Raw genomic sequence first — 15,261 nt, forward strand, 5'->3', positions numbered from 1 at the left:
CACCAAAGTTTCAAAATCATCCACTGAATCCTGGGCTATTGCCAGTTGTCCTGACTTTTTGTTTTACTACTGCTCTTCTGTGATTTTAGAAGTGAGAATGAGGCTGATGATTTTATGTAACTCTGTCTTGCTTGATTCTAATTCACATGAAAGTCATGACATTCTGTGATGTCATTACAATAATTCTACCCTTATCACCTGCCATCTGCAAAATTCATAACAATACTGGCAATAGAGAGAAAACAACTCTAGGAGCCTTGTTCTTGATTCTCCTTTTCTTTGTGCTTTCAAACCGCAAAGGTTCTTTACCCTTCCTCAAGTACTAGTGGGGAAACCACAAGCCTTCTGTCACTCTTAAAAACTGTCAACCACAGGATTTCCAGGGTATGTGAATTAGTCTAGTGACAGGATGTTTGCTCTTTCCAGGACTTTTAAGAGAATGCTAGTCAGGGGAGGTTAGACCATCTGGTTAGGAATTGATTCAAGAAGGGAGCAATCGATCAGAAGGGAGATACATCTATGTTTAAAAATAATAACTTTGCATATACTATTAAGGGGTACTCTGCTTGTCAGTGCTTTCCTTACCTACTGAAGAATTTTGGTCAAATTAATTGGCAATTGATAGTTTTGCTAATAAATTGATCATGCTGGTAGCTATGTCTCCAGTTTCTCTTTATTGCAGATTTTTATTGAGACTCTATCCATCTGACATATAATAATTTGCAGAATGACTAAACAAATGTAGTATATGATTGCATTGGAATACTACTGTGCTATAAGAAATGATGAAATGTTGATTTTGGAAAAAATAAACATGGAAACAGCTACATGAAATTATGAGAAAGAAACAAGCAGAACCAAGAGAACATCATATACGATAAAAGAAATATTGTTTGAAGAATGGCTTTGGTATATACCTCTTGAGGAAGAACTGATAAGTAGAAAAAAAGTAAGATAGTTTTATATGTACATATATCTTCTTGTCAAATAAGGCCTTCTCTTATGGAGGAAAGGTAGGGAAAGAGGGAGTTAACAATGCATTTTAATGTGATAAATTTATTAGTTAAAAATTCTGAGTTCTCAATTCTTTATTTCATCTCATCTTTCATCTAAAATGTTAAATATTCTTCCCTTCAAATATTAACAGTATGGTTGAGTTCATTGGAAGAAAGATATTTTATAATTGAAATATGTTAATTGAATGATGCTAAACAATAATTTGACACTCTATATGCTTGAATAAACAGACATACATTTCTATCCATAGGTGATCATATATAAAGACACATGCATTTACCACTTTGATTATAATATAATCTGGTTTTAACTGAAAACATCCAGTGTAGGGAGGAGATAGAATCTCAGTGATAGTCAGGAACATGTCTTGTTTATATCATAGGAATATTTTAAGCTTAAACTAGATGACAAAGGGGCCTTTGAGATCATGTAGACCCATGGAATTGTGATTTTTAGATTCTCTCCATTTTGCTTGGTCTAGCACCCAGGAATGTGCACCCACATTACAAGGGCATGTGATAGCAAATGACATATCAGAAACATCCTTCAGATGCCTGGGCTGACCTAAATCAAGATAAGCTATCATTGGTATAGATGAGATGCAGGAAAGTGGCAGAAAACCCTTTTCCCCAGAGAGGTGACTCTGGCTGGCAGTGTGCTAGGCATTCTGACATCTTGGCGCAGTGGCAGCTATCTGTCTGGGTTTGGCGGTAAGTTTGCCCTTGAGCTGATTCAGGCTCAGACATCTTGGCTGAGCCCTTTTGGAGTTCAGGCTGATTCCTTCCTCCTTATTTTCTAGAGCCTCTGGTCTTCCTTTGGCATTAGCCAGGTGAGAGAAATGCTTCTCCCTTTCCTTCTTCCTTCTTCTTAATCTCTTTCCACTATATCAATTAAATCACCATAAATTTCCAGCTGAGTTGGGTATTTTACTATTTGGGATTTTCCCTGGAGACCAATTAAATTTAGATTTTAAGTCACAATGCTAAAATTATCTTTACAGTTTCAAAAACTACTAGGACAGCTGAGCAACAGTAACAAATGAAAACTGAAATATTCTGAAATAGAATAAAATTATTTGGGTGCATATTTAACAAACTTGAAAATGAAATATAATGTAAATGATTTCTAATGTTTAATTTAATTTAAAAACAAATAATTTTCATTTCTGAATTACTTTTGCCCCTTTCCCTTCTCTAGTCCATTGATAAGGCAAGAAATAAAATGCTCATTATACATATGAAGTTATACCAAATATATTTCCAATTAGCCATGTTGTGAAAGGAAAGAAAAATAAGAAAAACATGAAATGTGAAAGAAAATAAACATCAATCTATACTTAGAGTTCATCAATATGGAAAAAGTTAATATGTGGTTTTTGTTTGAGAAAGAGAAAAGGGAGGAGCAGAAATTCACCTCTCCTTTTCTTTCTCTTCTTCTACCTTCTTCCTTTTCTTCCTCCCTTTCCTTCTCTTTCAAAATGTTTATTCATTCAGAGAAAAATTATCATTAAATCTTTTGCTGGTGTCACATCTATAGACTATGCATGCATTCTTTATCTACTTAGAGTCTATTGCCTCTTACTCTCACCCTTTCCTGGACACATATGCACATGCACTCTCTATGTCTGTGTTCTCTTATGCTTGGAATCTTCCCATTCACATGTTGACTTAGAACCTTTTTTGCCTTTGAGCTCAATACCACCCAAAGGACTATCTCTTTCCATTGAAATCATATGGAATGGCTAGATCACTGGCTACTAATTGGAGCTCCTTGATCTGCCTCAGAGCACAGAATGAAGATAACTGGTGGGGAAAGGAGGCGAGAGATGCTTTTGGCAACCTATCCTGATATTGGAGGTATGTTATATCTCAGTATTTGGAGGTTGGATGCTCCCCAAGTGTTGTTTCTGTTTGCCTTTCCAAGCCTTGCAGCATTTTACCGAATGAGACCAAAGAAAATGGTCTATTGCTTTCAGCATTGACTGTATTCTCAGAACAACTCTGCAGTGTCTTTATTTCTCAGGAACTGACCTCAATAACATTTTACAGGATTCCATAATAGATGCCAACAGAAATAGCTTTGTTCAATCAGATCCAATCCAATTAACATTTTTTAAGTTCCTACTATGTGCCAAGTCACTGTATTAAAACCCAGGAACACAATTAATGAAAAGAATGTTCCTGCCCTGAGGTACCAACATCCAAATGTAGGAAGGAAATTGGGAAAGACCTTCAGAGAGTACTCAGCCTGGGCATGTCTTATCCCTTGGAGCTGAAACCAGGAAGAGCAGCAATGCAAAGTGGAATGGGCTCTTGGAGCCCTCTTTAAAGAAGATATTGGGAGGAGTTTGGTACTCTACCCTCCATGCTTCCAATCAGAAAGGGGAGGAGGCTGAGGGAGGTAGTGTCAATCAAAGCCTGATTTAGCAGCAGGGTGATGAGATTAAAAGTTAATGAATTTAACTTGGGCTGGTAGGTGCTTAACAAATGCTTATTAACTGACTTGCAATTCAATCTAAAGGGCAGAGTTCTGGTTTGGGATAGCCTTTGTGGAAGTTTCTGAAAAGCAGCTCCCAGAAAGTTTTCAAGGTAAATGCTTTTCTTAATAACCACTCTTCTCAGCTTTCTGGTAAGTCATGAAACTCAAAAAACATCTCCATCTAGTGGTAATCCTCTTGTTCCTTAATCTTATTTTGTAATAGGCTGCAATTTCCAACAGCCTCAGCTGTGGATACAATAGAAGCATAGGAGTGAGATAGTGAGGTCAGGGTGATGAATCTGATGGAATGGAAAGAAGGGAAAAAAGAGAGCAGTAATCAGAAACTCTTCCATTGCCTCCTCATTATTTTAGAAATTGTGAGGTGTATTTTGTTATAGAGGAAAGGGATCTGTTTCTTGAGACAGAGAACTCGTTGAAAATATCACTTTAAAAATAATTTATTATATTCTATTGTCCAAATTAGATGTAGATGGAATTTTAATAATCCTTTTCTGATATTATGCAATATATGTTCTCTCACTCTTTTCTTTTCCTACTCCCTCTCCAAGATGGCAGGTAATGTGATATAGGTTATACATATTTACTATATATTTCCATGTTTATCATGTAGTGAAAGAAGACATTTATCTCTTGTACAAGGAAAAAAAACACAATTCATGAAGGAAAAAAAATGAAAAATAGTGTGCTTCAGTCTGCATTCAGAGTCCATCAATTCCTTCCTTAGGAATGGATAGACTGAGTACCTTGAGGTTGTCTTGGATGCGTACGTTTCTGATAATAGTAAAGTCCTTTACAGATGATCAACATACATTATTGTTATTGTGTAAAATGTTGTCCCAGTTCTGCTCACTTCACTTTGCATCACTTCATATTAGTCATTCCAGATGTTTTTGTTTTTTTTTTTGTGATCATAAATATCATTTCTGACAGCTATTACATTTTGTTATCTTGAACAAGTGACACCTCTCTGGGCCTCTGTGTTTTGTTGTTGTTGTTTTTTTTGTAATCTGTAAAGTGAAGGAAACAATCTAAAAGACTTTTTAAAGTCACTTTCAGAGCTGGATGTCTCCCTGATAAGCTTCTGAGCCTAGCGTCCTCCTAGATTTTGTTAAAGACCTTTCTCCTTGTTTCCTGAGCTCTGTTTCTGGATTTTCAAGAAACCATTTTTATTACTCTTGTGAACAGCAGAGGAAATGAATTTAAGAGGAATTTTGTGTGTGCCTGAGGACATATTGCCATTTTCTGCTTCTATACAAACATTGCTACTTTTCAGATTCATCTTGCTGTGAAGTAGGAGGCATCAATAAAACTTCTGGAATGCTTGTATTCCCATTTTAAAGACATTTTCAGTAGTTTTGCTAAGCGGCTTTTTTCTTCAAACAGCAGAGCTTTGGAAGCTTCAAGAAAGAAGTATAAAAAAAAGACTGGAGGGTTATCTCTACTTTTTTGGCATAACTAAACTTGGGAAAACTTTAGCTAACGATAATAATAATCTCAAAGATGTTGAAAATTCTGTAGAGGAGATTCTGCATAAAACCTTTGAAGACAACCACCTTAATAGAGTGAATCCAGCATGCTCAAATGGACATGCAAAACTTTCCACAAGATAGTTTCAGCTGTTTTCTAAAAATACCCTTTCACTTATTCGATGCTTTAGTCAAACGAGGTTAGCTTCTGTTTTCTAAACATATTTCCAATTTTCTACCTCTATGCCTTTAGTGAATGCCATTCCCTTAACCTGGAATGGCTTCATTTCATTGCAGCTTGTAAATGTCCAATTCACCCTTTGAAGCCTAGATAAATATTGCCTCCTCTATAAATCTCCCTGCCCCCCAACATTAAAAAAAAATTGATTGCAACATCTTCCTCCTACGCTCCATCATAGTACTTTGTTTATACCTTTATAATACTTTTGACAATCTTCCTTGTACCATTGCTATTTTCTACTTGTCACTTAGGGACCTAGATTTAGAGCTGAAAAGGACCTTAAATGTCATTTAGTCAAATACCTTCATTTTATAAATTAGGAAACTGAAGCTTAGAGAATTCAAGGTACTTATTTACCTTAGGTCACACAGATAGGCAGGTGCAGAATTGGGAATTAAAACAAACATGTCCTATTTAATTTAACCAATTACAATCTCCCTGAGGAGTGTCCTGAACTAAATAAAATGCAATTCTTAGAACTTGACCTTCACATAGTAGGGGCTGAAAAATATTTTATCTTGAAATGATAGTTCTTCTACCACCTAACTGCCTTGCATTTGTCCTTTGTTTCTGTTCATATGGCCATCACTCTTGTTCAGGCTCTCATAAATTCTTTTACCACAATTACAGATTTAACCTCTTATATTGACTTCACCACTTGAAAATGCTCTGCTTTCCAATCCATTCTCCAAAAACTATCAAAATAATCTTCTTAAACCTTTAATTTGAATTTGTTTTTGAATTTAATTTGAAAATGTCATTCTGCTCAGTAATGTTCACTGGCTCCTGACTGACTTAAGGATAAAATATAACCTCATCTTGGCATTTAAAGCCATTCATAATATGACTCCAGGCTACATTTCCAGACTTCCTTAACATATTTCCCTTTACATATTCTTTCTTCTGGGAAAACTGGGCTATATATAATTTCTCAAATTCTCATAATTTTACGAAGGCCATTGTGTTTTTCTAGAATGGATATAGATACGTAGATGTAAAGGGGGAATATATCTTAAAGATCTTTTAATCTAACCTCTCACATAACATTTTTTTAAATTGAGGAACTGGAAATAAAATGACTTGTTCAAGGTAACACGGGTAATAAGTGACAATCAGGATATGAATACAGGTCTTACAACTCCAAATTCAATTTTCTTTCCATAAAACTGCATTTCCTCTCCTAATTATTATTAGATGACACAGAGTAAGTAGCTGTGTCTTACCCAAAATAAATTCACTAGTTCTTCTTCTATCCTTTTCAAGGACACCAAACTTCTCTCCTTTCATAGAATATGTCCTCTTCCCTCTGTTGTTAGAATCCTTGCCTTACTTTAAGACTCAGTTCATGTTACCCCTTTTATAAGAAACTTTTGTCATCCCTATAGTTCTTAATGATTCACAGATATACATATGTGTGTTGTATGTATATATAATATGTGTGTATATGTCTGTGTATTGTGTGTATATGTAAACACACATATATGTATGCATATATTACAGAGAGAGATAGAGAGAGAGAGGGAGAGAGACAGGGGGACAGAGAGGGGTAGAGAGAGAGAGAGAGAGAGAGAGAGAGAGAGAGAGGAGGAGGAGGGAGAGGGAGATTATATCTTGTAGTACTCTGTAAGCTTCTTGAGGACAGGGGTTGTTTTTCATTTTGGAGTAACAGAGAAATAATCAGTCTTGAAGACAAAAAGAACAAATTTCATATTTGGTAGCTATTGTTGTGACCAGTAAGTCAAGTAACCTAAAATCTCAATACTCCCAGCAACTCTTTACTATTAAAATATGTGGAGAGATTGCCCAATGTACATTCATTGGTTAAGAGAATTTTCTCACCCAAGCAATCTCTTTAGTTATGAAATTATAGACCCAGTCTCTATCCTGCTCTCTGGTGCCCAACATAGAACTTTAAAAATAGTAGTCACTTAATAGACAAAAAAATTAAATTGAATTGGAACATTATACATATGTACTGAAATGAAAATTTTGGCATGACATTTTTCATAACTAAGGATATTTTAATGCATTTGATTTTTTAAATGGCAATAATATAGAAGACAGCATGATGAAGTGGAAGGAATAGTGAAATAAGAATAAGGAGACCTGAATCTAGACCAAGGACACTTCAGCAAAACATTTATAAGTCTTTCAATAAATTGCTTGGCTTCTGAGTCTCAGTTATTCCATCTGGAATTTGATCTAGATTATCTATGTGATCAAGGGATACTTTATGAAGTTTCGAATTAAATCATATGAAGTGAATCATTTTTATATTACATTTAGTTTTAAGAAACTAATAATGTCACTTATTCATATGTTCAACTTGGAATTCCTTGCAAACGTGAATTTATTTCAATCATGTAAATGCTTGCTCAAAGTTAGTTGGATTTGTTATACTAAGTATCATACTAGAGTATAATAGTAATTAATAATATTGGTATTAGTTTTGTTCCATAAAGCAAGACACTGAAATCAGATTTTAACCTTTTTACTTGGATTATCTATACTGATACTTAAATAAATTATTAGAGAGGAAACATTATTGATATAAAAGCAAGAAGCTTTCCTCCAAATAGTAAACCAGCTCATATGAGAAAAGTTTGAACAATAATAGACGTCGATACAAAGGATTCTCCTTTAGAAGAAGAAAAAAAAAATTACTCTAACATCCTAGTCCACACCAAACCAAGTAAATATTTTGTGAAGAGATGTCAGCAAATCTCCTTGTTTTTGAAGTCCCAAATAAAATTCATTCTCTACAGTATTCAGCAATGAACAGTTAGCACCACATTGGGGAATATGTTCCCAGCCAAAGTGCCCATGGCTAAATTTGAATGGTGAATAAAATGATAACCCTAAAACTAGAGTGTGGGAGAAAAAATAATTTGAAAATCAGCATGGTGTAGTGGCAAGAGCACTGGGTTTGTAATTAGAAGAATTTTGTTCCATGTTTCTTTTTAAAATTTATTTTAATTAAATTTCATTTATTATAATCAATAGGCATTTATTTTCTCTCCCTCCTACCCATTTCCTGAGTAAAGGCTGTTATAATAAATATGCAAAGTTAAGCAAAATAAAAATCTTATATTTTCTGGAAGCTGTCAGACCACAATGTCTTGACAAGGTCACTTGTGAAAGCAAAGAGGTCATAAAGTGACTTTTTGGCATGATGGATTTTCCCACTCAGCCTTTTCTGTTTGACTTCTCTCATCAACATCCCTTACCAATGGAATTGACATGATTGTTGTCCTCTCCCTAGTCTCAGAAAAAATAATATAAGAGCAAAATGCTTGCACACGATTTCCCCAAAATACCACCAAAAGTTCTGACTCATAGATCCAAACCCAAAAGACCATCCTGGGTTAATTTTTCTTAGGTATATAATTCCCACCAAAAGCTGTGCCACAGACCAAGCCCAGAAAATCCCCTACTACCCTGTACAGAAACTTATTCTCCTAAGCCAGTACATAAATCAATCATAAAGACCTGTACAAAATGCTTTGGTACACCAAGCTTCATCATGCCTCAGTGACTTGATTTTGCCAATCAAAACCCTCCTTGAAAATCTCCCTAACAAACCCTGAAAAATGATCAGCATAATACTAAATCTGAATTGTTTTCAGTACCCCATTGACCTCTCAACCTCACTACTATGATTGTTAATTGTCTTTAGGATTTCTGATTGATTATCCATTTTTATTAAAAGTAATTAGTGATTTTCCTTGATTGTAAGCTCAAAGCTCCTCACAGGTTAATGAGAAAATTAAGCCACCTGTGATGAAATCATTTATCTTGTGTAGAACCTTTGTATATCCTGTCAGAATCAATAGTTATCATACAAATGTATAGAATGATCTCAGAATGTTAATCAAACAATTTGTTAAAAGTTAATGTATCACTTATCCAATTATGATTACTTTAACATGTATGTTGAATAATGTAACTATGTGCCAGGAAAATGGGTATAAAAATAAAGGCTAAACCTAGGCATGGTGAAGCAGCCATTTCATGCAGAGCCTCACCCCTGGCAGATAAACACATACAGCTGCCTTCTGTCTCTCATTTCCATCTAGACATTCCACGTAACAAAGACCCCCTGGATCTGTGGACTCAGCTGGGTCTGAGACTGCAGCATATATTAGCCATGTTCAAAAATGTATCTCTATATATTTAGCCTATCACACTTTCCAGTATCCATCCATGTCACCAAAAAAAAAAAAAAGAAAGAAAGGAAAAAAAAGAAAAGAAAGAAAGAAAGAAAAAGATGAAGAAAAGAAAAGAAAAAGAAAAAGCAAGCATCCTCTTTTTCTCTGGCATTTTTCTTTAAAATTTATCTCTAAGGGGGAAGGTGGGTGGCTTAGTGGATTGTGAGTCAAGACTAAAGAGAGAAAGAAGGTCCTAGATTCAAATCTGACCTCAGATGCTTCGTAGCTATTTGACCCTGGGCAAGTCACTTAACCTCCATTGCCCATTATCACTCTTCTGCATTACTGAAGGTAAGGATTTAAAAAAATAAAGAATGAAAGAAAAAAAGAAAATTTATCTCAAGTACATGAACTGTAGCATTACACATAGGACAGTATACAAAATTTGAATCAAATTATATAGTAAATTTGGAAATGTTTGCTTGTGTAGCTTTAATTCTCCAGTACTCCTTTCTGTGGCCTCTTATTTAAGTACATTCTCAACTAATGTCCTTCATAATTTGTAAACCTTTTCAATTTAATTAAAATATTTTATTAATTTATTTGTTTATTGGTGGCATTACAATTCTCATGCATCTTCTTCCCTTTTTCTCCTCCCTGCCCTGGAGATATCATGATGTGAGAAAAACAAAACAAAACAACACATGTAAATATAAATTATATCTTTCATGCAACTATTCATGAGTTCTTACTCAGAAGGTGGACACTCACAAATTATTCTTCAAACATTAATTCCATATCTGAATATAATACTCTTGGTTTCACTCATTTCATCTTTATTAAATTCATGTCCATTCCATTTTTAAAAAATCATTTCTTATGGTATGTCTTTTAAAAAAAATTTCATTCATCACATCTTTGCAACCACAACATGATTCTGAATGAGCTGACAGCAATATGTAATGAAGTCTAACTATAAATATATTCTTAAAGTATACTATAGAAAATGATAGTCATTGAAGCATCCATTTAAAAAAACAACTTGCTGTCTACTTGTTGTAAATGTGGTCAGATGGGACACAGAATTGCCATGACCAGGTTGGATCTTTCAGTCCTCTGACCCTTTGTATTGAAAAGGGGGAACTGACTTGTGTTTATTACTGAGCTACCACTGAGAAAGGGACTTGTCTGTGAATGTGCTAAAAGTGATAGAGTATATCTAAGAGTCATGGAAGTAGTGACAACCTAGGAAGGTCTGATCCTAGAAATGACTACAGCATCAGCTTGGGCTGGTAAGTGGAGTGATCCCTTCCTTGGTTCTTTGGTGAGAAGACCCTCTCTGCTTGTTGGCACTTGGATTGGATACTCCCTTCAGCATGAATTCTGGTGAGATTCTTGGCGATCTCACCAAGAATGGTCCTGTGTTCTTCAGGGTCTCCTGGCTCTCCAGATTTCGGGTTCCTAATTAGGATTTTGGATTCTGGAGAGTTTTGCTTTCGGATCTGCATTTGTGGTTTGGAGACATTAGGATTAAACTCAGGGTATTTGTAGCTAGAAAGTACTTTCTGTCTCTTTATCTACATTTTCCCACTTTCACTCTTTCCACCTCTTTGCAAATAAAGCTGCTAAAAGTCATTTTGACTTAAGCTGTAATATTTTTAAATCACCTACCACAATATTACTTTAGAATTCTCATATTTAGCATAAAACCTAAATTTAAATTCTTACACCATAATAGTATTAAATGAGATAAACTTTGCAATTTTCTGCATTTAAAAAGGGCAGCAGTTCCACCTGTATCAAAATCAATGCAATGTCTTACATTAAATTCTTCATTTGTGTATACTGTCTGAAGCTATCCAAATTAAGGAAGCTTGTGAGCCAAAAACAAGAAAATCGAGCTCTGGGGTTTGAAAAGTGACATTGGAAAAAAGTAAAAAGAAAAAAAAAACAATTGCATGAAATTTAAAAATATATTATTAATTCAGACATCCTTTTTTCCCAGATGAAAAAATACTAGCCTTCTCTCATCCCTCCCCTCACCATTCCCCAATGAAGTACGATACAGTAGGTCTAATTGCATTAGATACAGAGTAAACTTGGAGCTAAATGGATCATAAATCAATAAATAACTCAGCCTGCAGCCTCATGCTTTATTGATTCACAAGCTGTTTATCCCCCACATACCCCGCATCAATGCAATTATTGCTTAATTACCCTTTTCTGTATGTACCAAATCTGATTTTCGTTGTCTTCCTAGACCAAACAAATAGAGGCTCTGGACGTACTCTACGACAGCCTGTGTTGATTCATCTTTGCTTTTCTAGCCTGCCATTCTTTGTTTCTGCATATGTGCTCATTCTAGTACTATGAATTCTCCATAAAAGTTTATATAATAAGAACATTCTAATAACACGTGGATGTTGAGTATAAATTAGAGAAAACATTAAAATGATTTAAAAACTAATATAATGAAAAAGGGATGACAAATGGCAAGCACTTCATGCTTGATGATTGATTTTGTTGCCATAGTTGCTTTCATTATGTTTTTATAAATTGGATGAAGGGAAGCACTGAATTCAGGTCCTGCCCCTGACATAATAGCTGGGTGATCTTCCGGAACTTCTATCACCACCCCATAATAAAACACTAAGGTCCTTGAGTAACATTTTTCTTCCTTTAATTTATTAGGTTCAAAAACCCCAAAGAAAAACCAAAGGTCCTTTTCTTTCCTCCATATTAATAACAAGTCACATTTGCACATGTAATTTGACCCTGACTGTAAAATATAAACCAATGCTATGTAAATTTACCTAGACACTGGAGAAATGTCCATATTGCATTATAAGTGTCATGAGACAAAGCTCAGCTTCATTCCCAGTGGTAGGAATTTTGTTTTTTGGTCTTTTTTATCTCACACACAGCCCAGTTTAATGCATGCCATTTATATAGTATTAATAGTAGTAGTGGTGATCACAACTCTAAGCAGAAGAACAAGGAATAGACAAATGGGGTTAAGTGACTTGACCAGGGTCACACAACTAAGAAGTATCTGAGGCCATGTTTTGAACCCAGGTCTTCCCCACTCTAGACCTGGTACTCTATCCATTGATGCACCTTTTAAATTTTTACAGTTAAGGAAACTGCGATTCAAGAATACAATGACTTACCCAAAGTCACACAATTTTAGAGCTAGGATTTGAACTCAAATCCTTTGACTAGAAACTCGGTATTCTTTCCACAGTCATTGATTTTTTGAGTCTACACTGTCCTAAATCAGAGAAATGAGCAGTAATGGTGCAATATTATGGAAAAGGCAGATTTCACCTTAATATAAGCAATAATCCCAAAATAAAACTATAAGACAATGCAGAAATCTGCTTTGGAAGATAACCATTTCTCTATCATTAGAAATCTTTAGATAGGGTTTGGAATGCCACTTTTCAAGGTTTCTGTGAAGGGGATCCACATTTCATATGACTATTAAATTGCCTTTCCTGGATATTATATATATCCAGGATATAGTTATAGTTTTCTGTTAATGGGAGCATTAGTTTAGATCATCTCTGAAACTCCTTCCAGTGCCAGATCTATGATTCTAGGAATGAGATGACCTCTGAACTTTCTTCCAACTCTGATCATATGATTCTAAATAAAATGACAGCTGATATACTTTACAAGGTTATCACATGTAATTAAAAATACTATCAGTAAAATTACTATGCTCTACAAAAAGTACCAAGAGTACTCCCCTTAAACTTTCCCTACTGAAGAAATACACACAGTTTTTCTAAGGATTTGGAAAATTGTAACCTAGTGAATTGCTTTATGTCCTTGCTGGACTGATTTGAGCAAAAACATAATACTTAATGCACTGAGGTATAGTAGAAAGATAATAGAATTATAAACCAGAACTTTTGAATTTCATTTTCACCCCATAATAATTTCCATGGTTTCCCCACATATTAAAGAGACATCATATATAAAATATAAAATGACATCGTGGGGTGATGTCTTGACATGTAAGTGAACTGGATTTTTTTTCATTTTTTTTTTTGGTTTGAAAAATCTTAATTAATTTTGAATATTTTTTTTCATGGATACATGATTCATGTACTTTCCCTCCCCTCCTCCCACCCTACTCCTGTAGCCAATTGGGTTTTACATGTGTCATTGATCCAGGGTAACGGCTTCGACAGGCCGGCTAAACCTTGTGAGAGTAGCCATCGGGTCGTCGCTGACCCAGGCTTTGCTCACCCAGCATGAGAAGACTACTTTGGCTGAACAGATGGAAGAAACCAACAAGAAGGTTCAACGGCTGAGATGGCGATGCAGCAAGGCACTGTGGAGTGCTCAGGGCATGTTGGAGCACAAAAGACAACACGGCCATCCAATGCAGCTGAGGATGTCTCCAGACTTAACAATTTTTCGTGCCAATGGACCCAGGCTTCCAATGCTGAGAGTGTGGGACTGTCTCTGTGCATTGTGGAAAGGAAACAAGACTGACAGTTTGTGGGGGAAGGGCCCAACTGGGAGTGGTAACTGGGTCTTGTGACTAGCACTTCCTTCCTGCGAGGATGGAGTGGGGGGGAGGGAGGACTGGCTTCCGGGTGTGGGAGGGGAGAGGAGCTTGTTCAGCCCAGTCTGGAGTGGCCTGCTCTTCTTGGTTCAGCCCGAAGACACAGGCTTCTGAAGGTTAGAATTGTTCTTGTTTGCTTTCTGTCTATTGCTAAGATTCTGAATTAGAACAATGAGGGTAGACGGGAGTGGGACAAACCCTCCGCCAGCCTCTGGGGCCTGGCCCTATACTCTGAAGCTAAGGAAAAACTCCAATTCCAACTGGATTATTAAACTTTATATTATTTGAATTCGCAGTCAGATAAGTGGACTATCTTTTCAGGTCATAGAGGGAGCTGAACTTCAGTTTCAGTCATTTAAAGACAAACCGTCCTTATTGGACCCCTGCTGTTTCCTCTCAGCAGGGGGCATCTCCTTCCCTTGCCTCTCCAAGCAATATTCCCTCTCTCCCTTTAACTCCTCCTTACCCCATACAAACCTCCCATATCCCTCTGGTTTCCAATCTTCCAATTTCCTTCCCCAATAAATATTACAGCATCGACTTTTCCACTTAAATCTCCTTCACGCACAAGTGTCTTTGTGCACACTCATCTATCATAGATGAAAACTCACAAAGACAATTGTCATCCTCAGTTACAGAGAGACTACTACTAGATCCAGAGCTATTCCCATATTATTGATATTTGCACTAGGGTAATCCTTTAGAGTCTACTTCCCTAATCATATCCCCATTGAACCATGTGATCAAGCAATTGTTTTTCTTCTGTGTTTCTACTCCCACCGTTCTTCCTCTGGATGTGGATAACATTCTTTCTCATGAATCCTTGACAATTGTCCTGGATCATTGCATTGCTGCTAGTAGAGAAGTTCATTACATTCAATTGTACCACAGTGTATCAGCCTCTGTGTACAATGTTCTCCTGGTTCTGTTCCTTTTACTCTGCATCAATTCCTGGAGATCGTTCCAAGTGAACTGGATTTAAATGAAGCAGAGTTGCACAAAGTCATCAACCTCATTCATTCTTCCAGAATCATCTAAGGCTAGAGGCAAGTTAACAGTCAGGATAATTTGTGACGATCAAGAATGCAGCAGATGACCTTAGCATCTTTGATGTTTGGCTGAACTCTGAGTGCTCCACAGTGCTGGCTTCAACCATCTTCCTGCCCATTGGAACAAATTGTTCTTATCCATCCAATTCCACTAGAGAAAGGCTTCACATCACCCCTAACTCTCTGGCAGGATTATAGATCATCAGTCACTCTATATCTGGTTTAGCTCATCTGCTAAAGCTGTACTATAGGAGTATGGCTA

General features: G+C 36.0%; 1 pseudogene; it reads right to left on the reverse strand.

Moving 5' to 3' along the window:
• Positions 1-6,404: 6,404 nt before the first annotated feature.
• LOC130455294 (U6atac minor spliceosomal RNA) lies at positions 6,405-6,517 on the reverse strand (annotated as a pseudogene).
• Positions 6,518-15,261: the final 8,744 nt, after the last annotated feature.

This window comes from Monodelphis domestica, chromosome 6 (genome assembly GCF_027887165.1).
Source record: "Monodelphis domestica isolate mMonDom1 chromosome 6, mMonDom1.pri, whole genome shotgun sequence".
NCBI classification, from domain to species: Eukaryota; Metazoa; Chordata; class Mammalia; order Didelphimorphia; family Didelphidae; genus Monodelphis; species Monodelphis domestica.